This window comes from Fukomys damarensis, unplaced genomic scaffold (genome assembly GCF_012274545.1).
Source record: "Fukomys damarensis isolate Sample0158 unplaced genomic scaffold, DMR_v1.0_HiC HiC_scaffold_24, whole genome shotgun sequence".
Lineage (NCBI taxonomy): Eukaryota > Metazoa > Chordata > Mammalia > Rodentia > Bathyergidae > Fukomys > Fukomys damarensis.
In genome coordinates, this window is record NW_022900936.1 from 36,035,947 (window position 1) to 36,057,545 (window position 21,599).

The following is a 21,599-nucleotide window of genomic DNA, read 5'->3' on the forward strand; positions in this document are numbered from 1 at the left end:
TAATGTGGAATAGCAAATGAAACTGTATTACTTAAATTACTGTCTTATCAAGGGCTCAAAGGAAGTAGATTGAGTGGATGTACATTAACATAATAAATGATGTTTATTTTCTCTCTCTGGTATACCACATTCCATTTATCAATTTGTAATTGACTCATAGAGTAACTGTAATTTTAGGTTTTAACAGGCCCCTTTTCTTTTTAATAAATACCTATATGGTGTTTTGTTATTTTCATTCACTACAAGGTTAGTAGCTCTTGAAATTAGTCATGTGGGTCATCCTGATGCAAATAAAACTTTTATTACTAGAAAATATTTGAAGATTAGACTGCAGTAAAATGTTTGCAGAGAAGTGATTTCATTCCACTATTTTTGTGCAGTATAAAAGGCCTTGATTTCTGATTCCAAACTAATTTTTAAACTATTTGATTCTGAAGTAATGCCAAGTAGCAAATATATGCTTTGTATTTTTTCTTTTGATATAACAAGTGACCCGATAACTGCTTCTTTTGTTTTATTAAACAGAATAAGCCTAAATACTTCCAAGATATTTTATGAATTTTTTCTTTTTTCTTGGTTTTTAAAATAAATTTGACATTTATATTCACTAAAAGTGTTCATACAGTTGTAGGTAAAGATGAAGATATTTTCAGATTACTAAATACCAATGTAGCATGCATACACACTGGATATATATGAAATCTCAGATAATACATGATAATATTTTAAGATCTTATGTTAATTGTCATCCTTTCCATTTGTTTCCAGCCAAAATGTTTCCCAAAGTGTATTGGCATTTTGTACAGTAGAGGGAAAGCTGCACTCTTCAAAATATGCAGTGATTCTTGACTTTTTTATTTTTATTAAAAATGTAATGATCCTCAGTGTCCATGGTATAGTTCACTTGCCTTTTTGCTTTAAATCTTCTAAAACTAAAAAGAAGAGGGAATATGCAACAGATTATTTCCCCTCCTTTTTCTCTCTAAACATGAAGGGAGTTCTCTGTTTACACAGGAAATATGTTTTATATGAGTCAATTATTTCTAATACACAAGAAATCAGATATCTCCTTTTCTCCCTTGACTTACTTGTGCTTCACATTTTTTTTCTAGTGATCTCAATGGAAACTCTCATCTAAATGCTAGTCTGCCCACAAGTAATATCTCCTTTTCTCCCTTGAGTTATTTGTGTTTCACATTTTTTTTCTAGTGATCTCAATGGAAACTCTCATCTAAATGCTAGTCTGCCCACAAGTTTATATGTTTATATAGAAACGGGGATTTGGAGAGATAGGAGCAATAGAATCAATGGCAAAATTGCATAGCAAACTTGAAATGACAAATATTGACATTTACAAATTGGAGCATTTTATGAGTATCAACTTTATACTTTAGAATACTACTTTAATTTTTGAGCAACCTCAGATACTTTTCAGACCAGCCTCCAGAAGCACATTTATTCTCAAACAGTAAATACAGTATACCTTAGGAATTACATGTATACAGAATAATAAGATTCCTTTTGACTTTATGTTTATAAATGATTCATTGTCCATTTTGAAAAAACATTCAAAATAAATATTTCTGACACATAATATTAAACTCATTTTTAGAGGCTTTGAATTTTCCCCCTAGTTTTATTTTTTGTGCATTATCAGTTCAGATATTAACCTTTAACTTTTCAACTGATAAGCAAAATGTAGCTTATGGAAATGTCAACATTTGTACATTTTGTAGTTTTATTCATCATTCTGTCTTAATGGTGCTAGCAGGATTTTGTTTCCAGGGTTCATCTTAAGTGTAAGTCTAATTGGTGGCCATGTATTTGGTGTGAATTAAGGTAGTTTGGACAAAGACTTCGGCCACAAACCATTCTGCACCCGCCCCTCTTATAATTATTCATCCTCATGGGTTAACACCCCGGAAGTGATAATAAATGGTTGAGTACTTCATTAATACATCAATAAGAGATATTTAGAAGTTTACAAGTGGAATTTTCTAATAAAAAATAATTATATTTAATTGTAAGTTCCTTTGTTCTTTTCCCATCAATCAAGACTCATCTTTGATTATTTTCCCCATATCCTATAAGACTATTAGGTACATATTTCAAGTCATACTCCAAACATTATGATATCTCACCAAATCCACTGCTACTACCCGAGTCCTCCAATCATACTGATTTGGATTAATGTTCTTCCTAAATTTTTGTCACATGCCGACACTAAGCTGGCTCCCACCATTCCCCTTTTCTGTTTTATATATTTTAGTTAACATCCTACCCCTTTGTGTACACAGGAAATTTGATAACTTTTAAACCAACTGAATGTGGAAAATTTATAGAATGTCATTTTTGACAGTTAAATTCATAATATTTAAAGGCTCACCTTTCAAAGAGACTTTCTTTTTTGGTTCTAAATGCAAGCAAATGTATTTGAGAAGGTCCATGTACAGAAGGTATGGAGGTGCTCAATTTGGCAGAACATACATTACCGCTAGGATGATACAGATAAGAGGATCATGGGCCCTAAACGACTGATATGAAAATTTATGAAGTGTTCTATATTTTCATGGATAATGAAAATGTGGTATATATATGCAGTGTAATACTATGCAGCTGTAAAGAATAAGTTGAATTTTTTGAAGGAAATGTATATACCTTTGAGGGCATACTCAAGTGAAATTTAGGACACACATGTAAATACTGTATAGTCTCTCTGTTGTGATAAACTAAAAGTGTAAATAAGTATAAAAATGTGTAATTGACATTGTGTAATAGGAAAAAAAAGGTCTAAAGGTGTAGGGGAAGTGGGAGGAGCAGGGGAAAGGTAATAAGGGAAAAGAAAAAAGAAAGAAACGGAAAAAAATGAAAACAAACTTGTAAATAGGGAAGGGTGCAGGGGGTGAAGGGAGGCTGGGAAATGGGGAAAAAATAGGAATCAAGATATGTCATGTAAAGGTACAAGATCCCAATGATGGATGTAACTGTATTGTATACCAAAAATGTATCAGTAAAAATATGAAAATAATAAAATAATGTATAAACACAATAAAACAGGAAATGGATACACCTCTAGACTATAATGCTAAGTGAAATAAATCAATCACAGTAGGTTAAATATCTTATATGAGAAATCCTAATTATAAATAAATTAAAGAAAATAAAGCATGGATGATAGAAAACAGAGACAGACTTTGTGAAGGTGGGAAAGTTCTCAGAATGGAGTGAGCCCCAAGGAAGGGAAGGAGAAGAGAAAGTAAACAAAATGTTATGTGCATTAGCACCAAAACTCGATGATGAATATATTCATTATGTATTGCAAATATATACTAATAAAAAAACACAAAAGAAAAAGAAAAGTATTGAGGATGGCCTTTAGTCAACCACCAGCAGATAAGTCCAAAATTTCCTAAGGAGGTGAGTGCTGCCAATAAATACATAATATTGAAAGCGAATCTTTTTTCAGTAGAGCTTAGGTAGGACCATAAACAGAGGCAAAGCCTTCATGGCGGCCTTAGAGAATCCTGAATCGAAAACCTAGCCAGCTGTGTGCTGAGTCTTAATCCACATATACTAAAAATAAAAAATAAATATCCCCTAAATTTGGGGTGATATTTTAATGTGGTGATATTTAATAATTAATGTATTTGATACTGTCTCGTAGACACTTTCCTTATTGTAGTTCATTCTTCACTGGGCAGGTAAGTACTTTCTAACTACATTTTTAACAAAGGACCTTCATTGTTTAGATATGTTCATTTATTTGTTTCTTAACTGAAAAAATATAAAATTTATTTTTGTGCTGATGTGTACTCTAAGCCTGAAAGTCTAGATATAAGCAGCTATATACTGCAAACTTATTTATAGTATCAGTTAATTTGTATGTCCATTTTCTTGGCTCCTATTTTGTTCTCAATACAATAAAATTTATTACTCTACTCAACTGTTGTGTCTTATTTAAGCTCATAAAATGTACTAGAACAAGTCTTTTTTGCTATCAATCCTCTTCCTATTTGCATTTCTGTTTTCTTTTTACATTTTTCTTCTAAAATATCTTACTTTTTCTTAAACATGTAAGTTTTTTTCTTGTCTTCTCCTTTGTCTCTTCCTTAGATTACTAAACCATGTTTTCTTTTACTTTTTGATCCTTTATCATTACACTTTTCTTAATATTCCTTTTTTTTTTTACAGCATTCAAACACTTCAATAAGGGGTAAATCATTGCTTATAAAGAAACTCCAAGTGGGGCATGGTTGTGCACATGTGTAATACTGAGACTTGGGAGACCAAAGCAGGAAGATCACCATTAGTTCCATGCCAGCCTGGGCTATGTAGTGAGTTCAAGGTCACTCCAAACTACAGAGAGAGACTCTCTCTCAAAAATCAAAACAAACACATGACCAAACAAAGGTATTGCTTCTCAGGTTTTTCTCTTTTCCTTCTTACATTCATGTACCCTTAGTAACCCAGTTTACTCTTTACTCAGAGCTTTTATTCTTTCTCATAAGGGACATTCTAACCTTTCTTTTGAGGGACATTTCTTGGAGGGAAAATAAACAGTCTCTTTTGCCACAGACTTCTGAGATAATACCTTCTAACCTTTCCATGCTGAGTCAAGTTTTACTTTTTTTGGTACATTGTTCATATATTCTTTATAGCACTCAATATGCATTACTTTAGATATTAGCTTTAGTCTGATATATCAAAGGTAACATAGATATAAATTTCTAAATTGTCCATTCAGTTAGTCCGTACATAGTACAGACTAAAATATATTCTAGCTTCAAATTAATCAATAACATATCTAGTTCTTTAATAGCCATTAACAGCCTAGTCCAAAGTAGTTACTTCATTAATTTACTGCCTACTTACTACTTAGTTGAATGAGGGGCAGGAAAGTTTGAATTGTGGAGAAAAGTCTTGTAAGTGGAAGAGGCCAGAATGCCAAAGCAAAACAAAACAAACAACAACAAAAAAATGTAGCACTAAAAAGAACTGGTACAATAGACAAGATTAAGAGAGAGAGGATTCTGAAAAGGAAGGGAATCATACAGACAGCGAAGCCTTGAGTGGTGCTAATGAAACACTCAATGTGCTTTTCCCACATCACAATCTCTCAAACTCAACTGAATGGCCATCTTTGCTGGAATGATAAAAGCCCCAGTCAGTATCAGGGAATTACTATTCACTTACATTTCTAGTTCATATACAGCCACTGACTTATGATTTATCAAAGGTAAAAGGTAGATAAAGGCAAAGGCAAAACTTTTTAAGCTGCATGACTTTAAGAATGGAAGGACTGGCACATCAATGCATGGATGTGTGGCTATAATCCAGTCCTCAAGGTCCAGATACCGAAGTGACAGATGGCCCCACTGAAAGTCTCTGTGAGCTGTGCATCTGGGTCATAGAAAGCACAGAAGGGTCAGGGCTCTGCAGCTGATGAAGTGCTGCACTGAAGTGCTCTTCTCTACTTGTTCCGGTGAGAACTGCATGGCTCATTGATTGGGAAAATGCTTTCATTAGGTTTTGTGATACATTCTTTTATTTACCACAGGATGGCAGAGTCAAAAGCTACCCTGAGAATTTTTATTCAGATATTTTGTTTAAAGTATAAGAAACTCCAAAAAATTTAATTTCTTGGTATATTAAGGCCAAATCAGGCAAAGAAAATAAGTAAAATAGTTGAAGCAAAATTTTCAATGGCCATTAGGTTTTGTGATACATTCTTTTATTTACCACAGGATGTCAGAGTCAAAAGCTACCCTGAGAATTTTTATTCAGATATTTTGTTTAAAGTGTAAGAAACTCCAAAAAATTTAATTTCTTCGTATATTAAGGCCAAATCAGGCAAAGAAAATAAGTAAAATAGTTGAAGCAAAATTTTCAATGGCATGGTGTCTCCATCTTATCTTTATTTTAATTGATAGCATTCGTACCTTAGTTTTATGTTTAAATGTTCAGTCTGTCCTTTTTAGAATAAAAGTTTTATTTTAATATAAAATAAAAATTCACCTATGTAACAATAATAGCATTGACTACTTCATAAACAAATTCAATCCCATCACAAAAAGGATTCAGAAGCTGTCAGAGAATGTCACAGAGAAAGTCCCTGTGTTTATGAGTCTCCTATGACTCAGTTCCATGAAGAAAATTATTTTCATCCAATTCTTGGAAAAGATCTCCAATTTAAGACAAGGAATTAGAAAGTGAATGAGAAGGCATGAGCAAGTGGACCCTATTTAACTGCTACAAAGAATGATGGTTTGTTTGCTCATGTGTCCTAAGAATAATCCAAGTTCAAGTTGTCTGTCTCCATGTTACATAAGGCTATTCTAAAGAGTTGCTAAGGATTGTTCATTAAAGAGTTTTCACATTTGAATTAGAATTTGAGCTTGTTAATAAAAGCAACTAACTTAAGGTCTTTTAAAAAGAAAGGATGGATGTATTACAAGACAGAGATTGATCAGATACTCAAATAACAGGAAGTCTAGGCTTTACAATGGCAGCAAAACCAAAGACTTGAACATGGCTGTTGTCCTCTGTTTTTGGCTCCCCTCACATACTTCATTAACTTTTATCTCTACACATTGCTTCCCTGGACAACAAAAGAAACACTTAGAAGCCACATATTACATCATTCTCAAATTCTTGTTTACCTTCTTTTCTATAACCACCAAGAAAAATCCCTGAAGACACCGACTGAGCCATTGAATATAGTCCAACAAACTATACCATAGGGTCAAAGTCAAAGTCATTCAAAGACTTAGAGACATAGCTTCAGCCGGGGAATGAAAGTATCATTTATACCCAGTCACAGTTCTTTACTTTACTATCTGTATCCATGCCCTAGGCCAGACATAATGTCAAAATCTCCAGAAAGTACTCCAAGAATTAGAATTACAGAAAATGAAAAATAATTTTCCCAGGTGATTGTGACAAACACCTATACACTTTTGGAAATCATGGACTAAATATATTTATAAATAAGTAAAACAGAATATGTATAGAAAGAGCTGTGCTTCTTATCTCAATTATTTCTAATGTCCCATGTAAGATGAACTATGCCTGCTAGGCATACACTAGCTTTAAAGTTTTGACGGTAGAATTACCATTTAGCTTATGTGAATCTGATTAGTTTGTGTTTGGTTCAGTGATAAGACAGAAAGGAGCAAGGTTTATAATATTGCACAAGTCCTCACAAAAGAATATGTTATTATTAAGAAAGAAAAATACTCTCCACATCACCATCAAAATACACAAAGTGAAATGGCCTGATTTCCACAATGAATTTCTTAGATTCTGTGTTTATCTTCATTGCCACCTTATTTTTAATTTCTTCACTTGTTCAATTGGACAAATATTCCATTCTATGGAAATTGTATCTCTGTCTCTTTGAAGCACTTCTAAACAGCAGTACCACTGTGTTTGTGGTACTTAGAAATATTCTTATTTTTTGAAAAATCATTGCTTTTGGTGGCAAAAGCTTCCAAGACACTCAGAAAACCAACTATATTCTGTGTATGTATTTTATCATTTCTATTACACCTACATTTTCTGCACATGATACTCTCTGAATAAAACCAAAGCCTTAAAACAAACACAAAACCTAAAATATATTAATTTTTCTTATTTGTCTATGATAGAATATTTTCCTTGTAAACAGAAAAAAATGTATTTTGTAAGAGTTCCTTTTAATGCTATCTTCCTTAGAGGCTATTTTAAAAGCCTTTCAATTTTAAAAACATATTTTAGCAATTATTTTTTTAAACACTCAGAATATTCTTTGAAGGTTAAAAAAGATATTAAGCTTTCAGGAGTCAATACAGATATGTACAAGGTCACTACTAATTTGTTCATAGTGGCAAACATTTAAAATTGCTATATATGAATATAAACCAAGATTTTATGTAAAATATTTAACAAAGTGATGGGAGTAGTTATTTTCAAGCTATCTCAAAATATAATGCAGGAATAAATTCTGATTTATTTTTGTGCCTGCACTTGTAGCATGATGTTTGCACATAATGAACCTTTTATTTGAGTAATTATTTTAATAAACCATTTCATTTTTAAAAGAAGTAGGCATAGTGTATTAATTTATTTTTATGATTCACGGTTGATCTTAATACTTTCTGGTGTCATTTTACTGTTTGGAATGGTAGGAATTCATTTTATTATTTACTTTAAAGGAGAAATAAGAACACAGAAAGCAGTATGTTAAAATTTTTAAATGTAAAATCTTTTACTCTATCTTTGTTCTAAAATTTAATTGCAGAGGCCTGGGGTTTTAGCTCAGCGGTTTTGCTGCCTGCCTCATGAGCGCAAGGTCCTGAGTTCGATCACTGCTACAAAAAAAAAAGCAATAAAATTTAATTGCAGAAATAAAATGAACATTTCTTATGGTTCATTAAATTCAGTGGAATAGTTCTGGGTTAAATTCTATTAATACTACCTCAAATTGAGGGTAGAGATAAATTGGAGGGCCTGAGTCGGAGGTAGAGGGAAGAAAAGGAAAGGCAAAGGCATCCAAATGAAATGTACAGGGGATTCAGTGTCGTAAGACTATTCGTAAATCGTGTTACAAGGTAAGGAGACTTTCATTTAATTTTCCATTATTTTATATGCCAAAAATGTATGACTGTTTAAAAATCATTTTGAATTGATCCTGTGATTTGTGCAATATAAATTTTTTCTTAAGATTGGAATTGAGGTTATTAAAAATACTAAACAGAGGCAGTTTCAACAGGTGTAACTTAAAATAAGATGAAAATACTACTTTATTTTCTTTCATACTAGACCATTTGAAGAAATTATATAACCTCTCTAACAACATTTTTGTCTGAAATTCCACACATGATTTTGTAAGGAAATTTTAATGCTCCTTTTTAGAATAAGAATAATTTTATTGTAAATTAATTAAGATAGCAAATTTAATTCTTGATATTTTTTCTGACTTTGTATTCATGTCTAAAAAATGTAGAATGAAAATGATAATAGTTGTCATTTATTAAGGTCCTATTATGAAACAGGCCCAATTCTTATTAATCATTTATTTTTATAATAACCCTATGAGCTAGATGTTATTTAACCTAGCTTTGAAGAAGAAAAACACAAAGAGAATTACTTTTTTCAGATTAATATAAGTAATATGTGGCAGATCTAGCATTCAAATAAAGGTCTTTCAGTTCCCAAAAGTTTCTTCCTTCTTATTCAAGCTCCCTGCCAGTGGTAGAAAACCAATGAAAGCAAGAAAAAAACTAATTGTTCTGAACATCACCATTGGGCCCTCGGGACCATGAGCCTGACTTGGGGTAAGTTAAAAACAAGGGGAAAACAGAAATAAACACATACTAAAGAGAAGCTCTAAGCCAGCATGGGAGTGAGTGTGTGTGTGTGTGTGTGTTTGAAAAAGTGAGAACTTTACCAAAGGAAAACTGGCTTTATGTCCTCATACTAAAAATTTAAGTCCTTTCCCTACATGCGTTGATGACTTATTTCCTGTTTACTGAGGAGTCTTGGATAGCACAATTCTGACTTCTAATCATATACAGTACTTACAATCATTGTTACAGTTATTGTTCACTATGTATAATCATCATGTCTATTAGTTTACATTAATTATTTGATCTCAAGAACAACCCCTTACAGTACATTCTACTATTACTCTATATAGAAGGGAAAACTATGTTCTAAGGAGGTCCTGTAAGAAAAGCAGCACCACACACCTGTAAGAAGTCCACCATGGCAGATAACCAGAGGAAGTGTAAGCCTGAATCTTTTGCTCTGAGCAGCAATGATACACTGCTTTCCAATCTGCAGCCTTGTGTTTAGACACAAAGTGTAAGATGGCACAAAAGATAAAGACAAGAGTAATAACAGCTATTCAAACTTTTGTATTTATAAATCTAGTTAATGGTTATTGTACAGTGTTAAAATATGTGTGCTCCTTGAGAATTCTGTTTTAAAAAATCTAGTTTCAATTTAGTGATCTGTTTTATTGAGTTCTTTATATATTCTAGGTAATAGTCCTCTGTCTGAGGAGCAGCTGGTAAAAACTTTTTCCCACACTGAGTCGTCTCTTCACTCTGTTGGTGGTTTTGCTTGCTGTGTAGAAGCTTTTTAATATGATGAGATCCCAGTTACTGATTATTTGTGATAGTTCCTCTCAAATCAAAGTTTTATCAATAAAGTTTTTTTTTCCAGACCCAATTCAAAAATAGGCATCAGAAATGAATAGAAACTTCTTAGATGAAGCAGTACAAACAGTACATAAATACATGGAAAAATATTCAACATCACTGGTAATTCATAAAATGCAAATAAAAACAACATTGAGATTCTATCTCACAAGAGAAAGAATGGCTACTATCAAGAAATCAACCAACAATAAATGCTGACAAGATTACAGGGAGAGAGGAACACTTCTGCATTGTAGGTGAGTGTGTAAACTGGTGAAACCACTGTGGAAATCAGTGTGGAGATTCCTGAACCTACTAAAACTAGTGGCTCCATTCGACCAAGTTATTCTCCTTCTTGGTATCTTTTCAAAAGAATTAAATGCATCACACGACAGTGATACATGCATGCACACATGTTTAGAGGCACAGTTTGCAATGGTTAAATCTTGGAAAGAGCTCAAATGCCCATTAACTAATGAATGGATGAAGAAAATGTTCTTTTTATTTTTTTTCCAATGGAGTACTAATTAGTCATAAAGAAAGACAAAGGAGACATTATACCCAAGACCGTACTCTTAAATGAAACTAATCAGACACATGTGTAAATAGCATGTTGTTTCTCTAATGTGAAAAACTGAAAGTGTAAATAAGGATGAAATGTATAATGGATATTACAAAATAGAAAATGTTCAAAGCAAAAAGGGGACTAGGGGGGTTGGGGAAAGAAAGAAAGGGAAAGAAAAAAATGAGAAAGAAGGAAAAAAATGGAAACAAAGCTTTTGTAAATAAGAAGGGATGAAGGGGTTGCAGGGAAGAAAGGGGAATGGGAAAAAATAAGAACCAAGATATATCGTGTACAGGTACAAATTCCTTATGATGACTGTGATCATTATGTATACCTACAATGTACCAGTGGACTCAACTGATAAAAATAAAGCTAGTTTCAATTTACCAGATAACCAATGAATGTATATTGCAAAAATAATTTTAGATACGTGGGTGTTATTGGAGAATGCCAAATGTTTTTTACACTTCTATATAAATCACTAATCTTTCTATCCTCTCTGTTTTCTTATATATGTTTACAGGCTGCATATTGATTATTTTAGAGGGGAGGGATGTAACATATTCAAAAAAGAAAAATATTGTTTTCTGGTTTGCATTTGTAACTGTAGGTATACTGAAATTCCTTGCTGTAGTGCAATGAGAATTCAGCTCAAATTATATGCTAGAAAGGAACTGAAGTTTTATGAGTTTAGAATTGATATGTTAGAATGTTTGGGTCCATTTTCATGCCTACAATTAAAGATGCATATTAAAATTAAGAATATCCAGCTGCATTTATCTCTAGCTCGGAGTATAAGGGAGTGAAGGATTTCTCAGTTCTTCTTATGTAAACGTTGAATAAATGTTGAACTCTCTGGAGAAATATCTTGAATATCCATTGATTTTATTCCCACAGTAATTAAATAGATTCCCTCAGAAAATATGTTGATATGTTGGGAAGCTGCCTAGTGTCTGGACATCTTGGGCCAGGTAACCTTTTCTTAATTTTTAACCCTGGGACACGTGACTATCCTTACACTTATTACCTACAGATGAACTGAATCTTCTTTTTGACTATTATAAAATTTCTCTTCTGGTATTTGAATATGATAACATTCTTAGAAAAGGGGGAAACAAAACATAATGCTTATTAATGACTTACATTGAGATTTAGCAAAAATATCTCTACTTGTAGTAAGGACAATAATATAAAAAACATTTAAAAGCTCCGAAGAGTGTTAATTAATGTACCAAAACAGCCGTGGATATCTGGATTATTCTTCCTTTCTTTCTTTTATTGTAATCTCTAAAACTTTCCAAATATTTACTATTTACCACTGAGAATGGTACTGTTGATACAAGGTCTTTTGTGATACATTAGCTTAGCCCATGGCTACCTGGTGCACAGTTAGGAGTGAACATTTTCTGGGTGCCTCTTGGTGCATGAGACATCCCTGCTGCCTTTGATCTTATGATCTATTGTCTAATGTCCTTGAATTTTTCCATTTCCTGGAGCACTGACCACCTATTTGGCTGCAAGTTACACTGACGTTAACATTTGTCATCTTTTAGATTCTAGGTCAAAGATTTACTTTTATATAATAGTACACTTCCTTTTGAAATTATTTGTGGCCTTTAAGGTCTCCATGAGAGAAAGACTTCAATGAGAGAAGTGACTATTTAATGCTACAAAAGAATGGGTCCCTATGCAGCCATGGTCAGGCCAGCTTTTCCTCCGTTCTCTTCTAGTTCTCAAAGATAACTAGAGTGTGAAGACAGTGCTGCATCCCAAGGCAGAAAATAACTATTTAATGCAGTCCTGGCTTTGTACTTGCTCCTCCTAGAACCAGATATTCTGCAACACTTTAGCTCAGTAAGTTACCCATGGCATATAGAAGTCCAGAGTGGTCTGATTTGGGGGTTTCTTAATGGTAGTATAAGGGGAACCACACATGAAAAAGACTCCTCCTGCCTTGAGAACATTTCCTAAGTCTTAGAGGAATACATTCTATGAATCTTAGGCTTCTGTTAATTCTAGCTGCCTATCTGTAAGTAGCCATAATTTGTGCAAGTGTTCTTTCTTATCACATGTGTACTCACTGGCTGGATTGTAGAAAACTTCCTGCCAGATCTAGGAACCTAAGAAGAAATTGATGAAGTGTCCTTCCTTGAGAATAATCATCTCCTGCTTTCATTGATCTTTAAATGTCGATGAAGATATGGACCTGGAACTAAAATTTTTAATAGAATGGACTAAGTGTAATAATGAGAGAAATACGTGGGGAATCATACATGAAGGACCTGTTCATGTAGTGTAGTGGTAAACTGCCTTTAGAAGGCGGGTATTGGAAAAATTGAAAATGCTTAATCAGAAGAACTGATTATATTACGAATTGAGTTTTCATTACAGTGATGATAGATGACTTAAAATGACCAATTCTTTAATACTGATAAATTCACACACATGTTTTTAGCAGCATAACTTATAATAGATAAGCTCTCCAAACAGTCTGGAAGTCTATCAGGAGATGAATAGGTAAAGATAATGAGGTCTATGTACACAGTGGAATATTACTTAGCTTTAAAGAATATTGGACTTATCTTCTACAGGAAAATAAATGAAAATGGAGGCTATAATCTTAAGTAAAACAAAACAGGTGCAGAAAGTAAAATATTACATGTTTTTTCTTGTAGAGACCTAAAACATAAATAATAAAGAAATGAAATAAAGTAGAGGTGTTATCTAAAAATACAGACTTGCTTTAGATGAGCAATAATATCTGGAGTAAAGCAGAAGTTTTCTGAGGGAGTAAAGAAATTGAAAATGATCAAAGCATGAGAGAGACATGAACCCATTCCCCAAAGTGAATGTAGTTAGTTTGGTTTCAAATATACATTAATAAATAAACAAAAATTACAAATACCTCCTATTTTGAGAAGAGGTATGTTTTTCTCAGATAGATTGCTAAACCTTATTTTTAAAGTGACAATCTGAGTTAGGATTAAGGGATATAAGAAACACACATCATTGATTAACATGCGTACCATTTTCAAGAAGAAAAAAATATTTATAATTTAAGGGTATTAGTCCAATGGTGTAAATAAACTCAAATCTCATTTTCTTCATACCCTTTATATTTTAACTTCAGTGAGCTTTTCTTCTTTATATATGTTTCCTTTTTCATATTTCTAATATGAAAGCAATCAATGTAACTGTAGCCTTTGGGTTTGAGGATTAAAGATATGTAAAATGCTTGCATCAGTGGTTTGCACATTTCAGAATTGAAATAAATATGATTTACTGATGCTAACATTATTTTTTTGGCTTTGTTTTGTTTTATTCTTCATCATTTCAAAATGGACCAATAAGTTGAGTATGTACTTTATCATGTTTAGTATTTTAAATGTGTCTTGAATTAACTTTACTGGAGATGGATATAGAGCACAGTACCGACATCCCCAGGTGACTGTTTCTTCTGTATCTCAGACTATAAAGTGAATCATAAATTGCATTAATAACAGTTATGTTAATAACACCAATGCCATACATATAGGGCAAATATTTGAGCATATTGTATGATATATGAGGTAACATATTCTGGTACAAATTCAGACAACATACAAAGTAAAACACAAAGTCTCCAAAAAGCTAGGTGTAGTTTTAAAGATTGAATGAGGCACAGATAACATTTTTGTATGCATTCCTTCATAATAAAATACATATATTTTCTTGTTAACATATTTCTTTGCCAGCGTATGTCATTTATGTCAGAGGGTATGCTTCTGAATTATGAGGGTGCTATAGTGTTCATATTAAGTGTGTCCCAAAGTTGTATTATAGGATTGCTTCCAGGGTGAAACTTGGGAAGTGGTGAAGCCTCTAAGTAACAGGAAGTAGGTGAGAGACCTTGAGGTTACTGGGGCCATGATTTCATGTGTGAGCTGGGTGTACTTCTTATGTGACCCTTTGCATTCTCACAACAAGAAAAAGCCTTCCTCTTCGCTTTCTGCTTTGCTTTGAGACCTGATTGCTCCTACACTGAAGCCTGCTGTGATATAACACCGCACTTACCAGAGACCAAACCAGTGCGCCGTGCCCAATCTCAGATTTGAATGTCCAAAATTGAGCTAAATAAAACTTTTCTCCTTATAAACCAGCTTGGTTATGGGTGTTTTATACAAAACTGACTAATATTGAGAGATATAGAAGTAGATAGAAATTCGGATAAAAATTATCTAAATGTTGAGTATATATTTTGAGTTGATTATATAATATTAGACCAAAAATATCTGGGCAGTAGTTAAATGGACAATTCTAAAGTAAAGGATAATTTATATCAGAGGTAAAAATTTAGAATAAATATATAAAATAAACACCATATATAACACAGACTAGAAAATAAAACCAAACTGAGTGACGTTGTCTCAAAGAGGGTAAGTGCAGTGAATAGAAAAGAGGGCCTATAATAAATTCATGAAAACATTGCTAACTGAATGTGGAAACAACAGTTTATAGAACTAATGCTCTACCAGTGTGATATCATGAGGAAATTCTAATTTGTTTACTAAACTTTAATTATTTAATGAACATTCAGCCATGAATAACAAGATCAATGAATATAATGGCAATTTGTCCCATATGATGATAGTTTAAGAAAAGAAAGTCAACAAACTATACATTGTCATTTAAAATTAGCTCAAATTAAATGGATAAACTGATTTAAGATTTCCAATGTAGATTACATTATTATACTGTTTTCCATTAGTGATTTTATTATTATACTTTCATCTTTCATGAGTGCCTAATAGTGTATATATACAATATACATATTTACACACACACACACACACACACATATATATATACATACATACACACTACACTATAGTGTAGTTATTGCATTACTACATTTTTACTCACTGTGACAAATATCTACCATAAGCAACCCTAAAAGAGTAAAGGTTTAGTATTGTGGTTTGTACTTACAAAGGTCTGAGTTCACTCTCACTTGGCCTGGCGGCTTTGGGGCCTATTGTGAGGCCAATCATCATGGCAGAAGTGCATAAGACAGAACAGAAACTCACCTTAGGGTGGACTAAAAGCATTAGGAAAGAGAGAAAGGGACAGGGGTCCTAACTTCCTCTACAAGCATGCCACACCAGTGACCTGATCTTTTACTACATCTCAGCGTTTGAGGGTTTTACCAATTCTCAAAAGCACCATGAGCTGCCAACAAACCCTTTAATATGTGGGCTTTGAGGGCCATTTCACTTTCAAACCTTAATATATTGGGGGATTATTTTACCCCTAGCACTTAAAGTTCTTTTTATATAGTTTCCAATAACTTTAAATTATTTATTCAATTTTTTTAACAAATTTATTTTTGAAGGTTTTTGCTTTGGGGAAGATTTCATCCTATGAATTTATACTTTAGATTTATTGAACAAATATTTCTTTTTTTTCTTAGTCTTTCTTTTTTGTCTTTTCTAGTCTTTACTTCCTGTCATGGCATAATCAGGGCAGATGGAGTCTGAAAAGTTTCTTTTTGAAAGCACCAATCAGTAAAGTAAGACTCAGAAGATTAGAGATTCTAAAACCAACATATTTGTGAGAAGACTATTACTAACTGCTTTTAAAAAGATTAAGTCTGAACAGAGTTCTGCAACATTCATCAGTAAGCAAGACAATGTATCTGATTATTTCTAATATCAGATATTGTAAGATTTTCTACTGCCTAAGGTTAAGTAAATGAGTATATATGAGTTTTCTTCTGTTGTCCAAAAGAAATGATCTTTTGTAGAATATCTTTAAAACCTTACTATATTGTGTTAACCTTACTATATTGTGTGATGTTACCCAAGGTAGTCCATCCTTGGAGTCCTTGAAAAACATTACCTGAAAATATTGATGTAATGAAGATAAGATTCACTAATTTATATTTCATGTCCTGAGCTAAATTACTCTGTAGTAATCTAGTCAAAGAATAATTCCACAATCTGATACATCAGATTTGATTAATGCCACAGCTTATATCATCAGTCTATTTTAGGAGCTATGCTAACTAGCTCCAGTAATTTTCATGGCATTACCAGTTGTATTGGTGAGTTTTTTGTCATTTTTTTGTCAATTTACGTTCTATGAACAGAAAATTTCAGAGCCAGAACTGTATCATTAAATCTTTTCAGGCTCTGAGAGATCAAGGTTTAGTGGGCCTTGGTGTTATCCAGTTTACCAACAGCAGGAGCCACCACAGATTGTGCTCTGCAAGCCAAGCTCTGTAAGAGCTTTACACTAATATTTCTGACAGGCAAATCTGATCATATCGCTCCCTGTTTAAAATCTTGTAATTCTCCCAATAGCCTTCAGAAGAAAATTTAAACTCTTAATATCACTCACCTACAAGAGAGTTTACAATCTGGCTCCTGCTTACCCACCTCTCATCTTGCTCCTTCTTCTAATTATATACTGCAGACATGCTTAACTAGTTTTAGGTCACTGAGCATACCATGCTATCCTCTTTTTGAAGGTGGAACCTTTTAATTTGCTGTTTGCTTTGACTGTTTTATTCCACCTCTCTGCTTGCCTGGGAACCTTATAGCACTTGACATCCAATATTGAAATTGACTGTTTACAAATCTGTAGTCTATCTCATAAGACAGAGACAATATCTTCTCTTCAGAGCTGTGCTTGTACTGTGACTAGCACAAGTGAAATTTAAAGTTCTTGACAAACACTTGTTGAATGAATCAATCAAGGCATGAATCAGTTTATGAAGCAAGGCCCTCCTCTGCATGGGTACAGATGCCTTCCCAGAGTGGCATTGATTACATTACTATCTTTGAAATCACCAAATAATTCTGGCACATCTTAAAACAGGACCTGTATTTATGCCATTCCTAGGTAAATCCTAACACATGGATCACATTATGTGCTAGAGTTGGACCAAAAATTTTACCAAAGCATCAAAGGAGACCAGATATCTGTATATCCCTACTTACATAAAGAATGGAAGAAAAGAAGAAGGCTAATACTGAAATCAGCTGCAGTTTTGACACTTTAGAAATCTGAGACACTCACAATCTGTTCTTCACTCATCATTTAGATTACTGCTGACTTCAACATGAGGATAAAATTCCTTTTTCTCCTTAGGAAATTATTGTTTTTAAAAGAACACACTGGAAAACAACTTCTGAAATGGAGAATTGAATTCAGAAAGATTATTGAGGGCTGTTCTAGAGGCAAAACATCTGTGGGGGGTGAAAGAAATGGTACTGGAGTGAGGTTTAAATGGGATGAATTATCAGTAGCCATCTCAGCTATTTGCCACAGAGAGCCTTGAGGTGAGATGATCCTTCATACTGTTACTAAGTTTAGGTTCAGATTCTGGGTCTCTATAAATCAAGCATTGCTAAAGAAAATTCCTAGAATAGAAATTAACACTGAGCCATAACCAGCTCAAATTATTTAAAAATAAATCCTGGAGAATTTTTTCAGAGAGTAAATTTACTACATGAAGCAAGAATATCTGAAAAATCCCATGAAATGGACTCCAGCGGAAACTTCCAGGTATTTCCTACTTTCTTACTTCAAAACTGAAGCCCTCTTTTTGCAAGTTGCATGAAAAGAAAATGACATAAATACCTTACTTAATTTGGGTCTCTGTTATATTCGTACTTCTAGCACTATCTCATAGTGTCATTGATAAAGTGCTAAATCCTGTATCTGGGAAGAGTGCTGAAAATTTTTTTATTGTTACTATAACAAATTTCCAAAGACCTAATGACTTAATACAAATTATCTGACAGTTCTGGAGGGTAAAATTCTAAAATAAGTCATTGGGTTAAGATCAAGGTGTCAACAGGGTTTTTTTGGAAGCTCTAGAATATAACCACCTATTTTGTTCTTTTCAACTTCTAGCACCTCCTACTCCCAAATTTGTTTGTTTCTAGTTTCTAATTCTCAAAGTGTAGAAAAGGTAGGTTGTGTCTTTCTCACATGGCATCACTCGGAATCAATAGTTACATAGCCTTTTCTAAACATGTACCTCTTCTCTATTCTTTCTCTCCAGCATTATTCCGATGTCAAGAATCTTCATAATTACATTCTAATGATCCAGATAAGCCAGGATAATTTCCCTACATTAAGGTTTCATTATTAACAACCTTGATTCCACTTTAACTCTCCTGTGCAATACAAGGTAAAACATAAGACACTGATTGCAAAAATTAGGAAATGTATTTTACGAGGGTGAGATAAACCATTATTATGCCTACTATAACTATCAATGCACATCTTAAGCAGTAATACGCCAAAAATGAAAACTATATCTCTCTGTCCCTTTTTAATTAACCACCACCAAATCCATATGTGTCCAGCTTCTATCAGTAAGTTTCAGCTTCCTCTTTTGTTTTTCCATTTGTTTGTAAAAAGCCATTTCTTTTCCTTGCTTTGTAATCCCAGTACTTCCTGTGTTGGGTTATAATGTGACAATTAGAGTTCCTGGTAGGAAGACCTAAAGAAAAATTGGGGATCCATCTAAAGCATCTCTCTTCATGAAAGGGCTGAGCACTTTGAAAGGATCAGTAAAACATTACTAAGAGCTTACTTCTTTGAAAGGATCTAGAAGTTGGAGATATTGAAGTGCATCCCTCCAGTCCTTATACTCATAGGTAACCCAAATTAGAGACTTAACCTTAGTGTAAGCACACTTGCTAAGTAGAAAACTGAAAACTTTTTGAAACTCTACTTTTATTACGAAATTACAAACCTGGTCTCTTGCTGATTTTCCCTCCAGCGGTAAAAATAATTTTATGTTGCTTAGGAGCTCACCTGCCTTTCACACTTCACATAAATCAGAGATTTATTTTCTTTCCTCAGTGTGTTAGTGATATCCAACAAAGCTAGTCCCAAAATCCTTGTAGAACTTATTTTCTTGAAGTACCAAATGTCTGAAATACCGCACAAGGGAGTACATTCCCTCTCACGATTATTTCATCTATTTTAACACTTGTGAAGTGTATGGTTTTTCTGATTCAGCACACTTGGTGTTATCAATACTCTATATCCAGTGATGTGATCCTCATTTTCAACCAGGCAGAAAGTATAGCAATCCAAAATTCATTTACTTTATGCTTCCTAGGATCAGCTCAGGTACAAAATGCCTTAGGTAATACCTTCAGTTTAAACAGTCTATGAGATAGAGATATATGTGTGGGAGACTTAATAATGTTCTATCTTGGAAGCAGTACTCAAAAGGACTGAGCACAACAGAATTACCTAGAAGTTGATATTGAGTGTTAACTCTTTTCCAATGCAAATTCCTGGTAAATTCAGTGGAAGCTCTGGAACTAGGATACCACTTTAAAAGGCTTCCAGATCAAGCAAAGTATTGATTTGCATAGCACTGCATTGGCCAGTTATTGGACATTAGGGTCTTTTGGGGGGGTCCATGTCCTTTGCAAACCATTGCTCTTCTGAGAAGGGCAGTTGCTGGAGAGGACATTATCTGTGAGTGGTCAGCAAAGAGCATTTCCTAAAGCTGAGAGATCTGGTTGGCTCACCACAGCATCCACTACCTTTCTTTTCTTTTCTTTCTTTCACTTCCTACATGCCTGTAGCTAATATCTGGACATGATATTCCACTTTCAGTAAAACTTCTGAGTTTGTACTAGATACACCATTCAATTTTTATCCATTGTAATACAGTATACACTTGTGTAAATCCATTACATACAAATTAAGTCAAATATTATTAATAGGAATTTGGTATTCTCAAGGAAAGTATACAATAATTGGTGACACATAATGGATTAGATAGATATTAAAGTCAATTAACTTTGGCCAAGCATATTAATCTATTAAATATCTACTATATATTAGGTATTATTTTAGGCATTTGGTTTAAGTGAATGAATTCCAAAGATAGAGCTTCGCCTTCTTGGGGTCCAATTTCTCTGGAACCAGTGGTTTTAAAAAATTGATATAATAGAGAAAATTTACACATTCAGGAAATGGTAAACATAATTAAAATAATGAAGGTTAGTAAGGCAGATTATTTTAAATAGCTAGCAATTGTAGGAGTTTGTGCAAAAAGATTTATAAGAGATATTGGATGTTAGCATGACAAAATCTTAGAAAGTAGAAACTAGGGTAATAAAAACAGCTTGTGTAAATGTTTTGTGGCAGAACTATAACTGTTTAGTTAAAACACAAGCAAGGACAATGTAGTTAAAATGGAAAAATACAGGAAAGTAGAAAGAGATCAGGTCAAACAGTAATGGACACCTAATTATATCAGAATTTATAAGCCATTGTGAGGCATATGTATGAATTTGAGTGACACTGAATTCTACTGAAGAATTTTAAGCAGATGTTAATATGATCAGACTTGTTGTACAGGTAAAAAGCCCTTCCTTCTCTTCAGGGTTCACAGAATACTCTGGGGAAAAGCAGCAGTGAAAATAGTGAGTAGCATTAAGAGACCAAATTGGACAGTTTAATAGCTACCTGCAAAGAGCAGGGTGATGGCAGATGCCACAAGATTCTAGAGACACAATGTTTCCTGGACAATTGAATACATTGCATCATAGAATCAGAGAAGTTGAGGCTTGAGTGATTGGATAGGTGAAGTTTCTATCACCAGAGGTACACACATGTGGTTGTAACAAAATTTGACAGGAAGATCATGCATGACATATTATATACATCAGTTTTGAAATTTCCAGTAAACATCCAAGATAAATAAACAAACACACACACATACACAGACACACAGACACGTGCGTGTGTGTTTATTGTTTATTTATCTTGGGTGAATATATATATATATGTGTGTATATATATATATATATATACATACACACAGTTATATG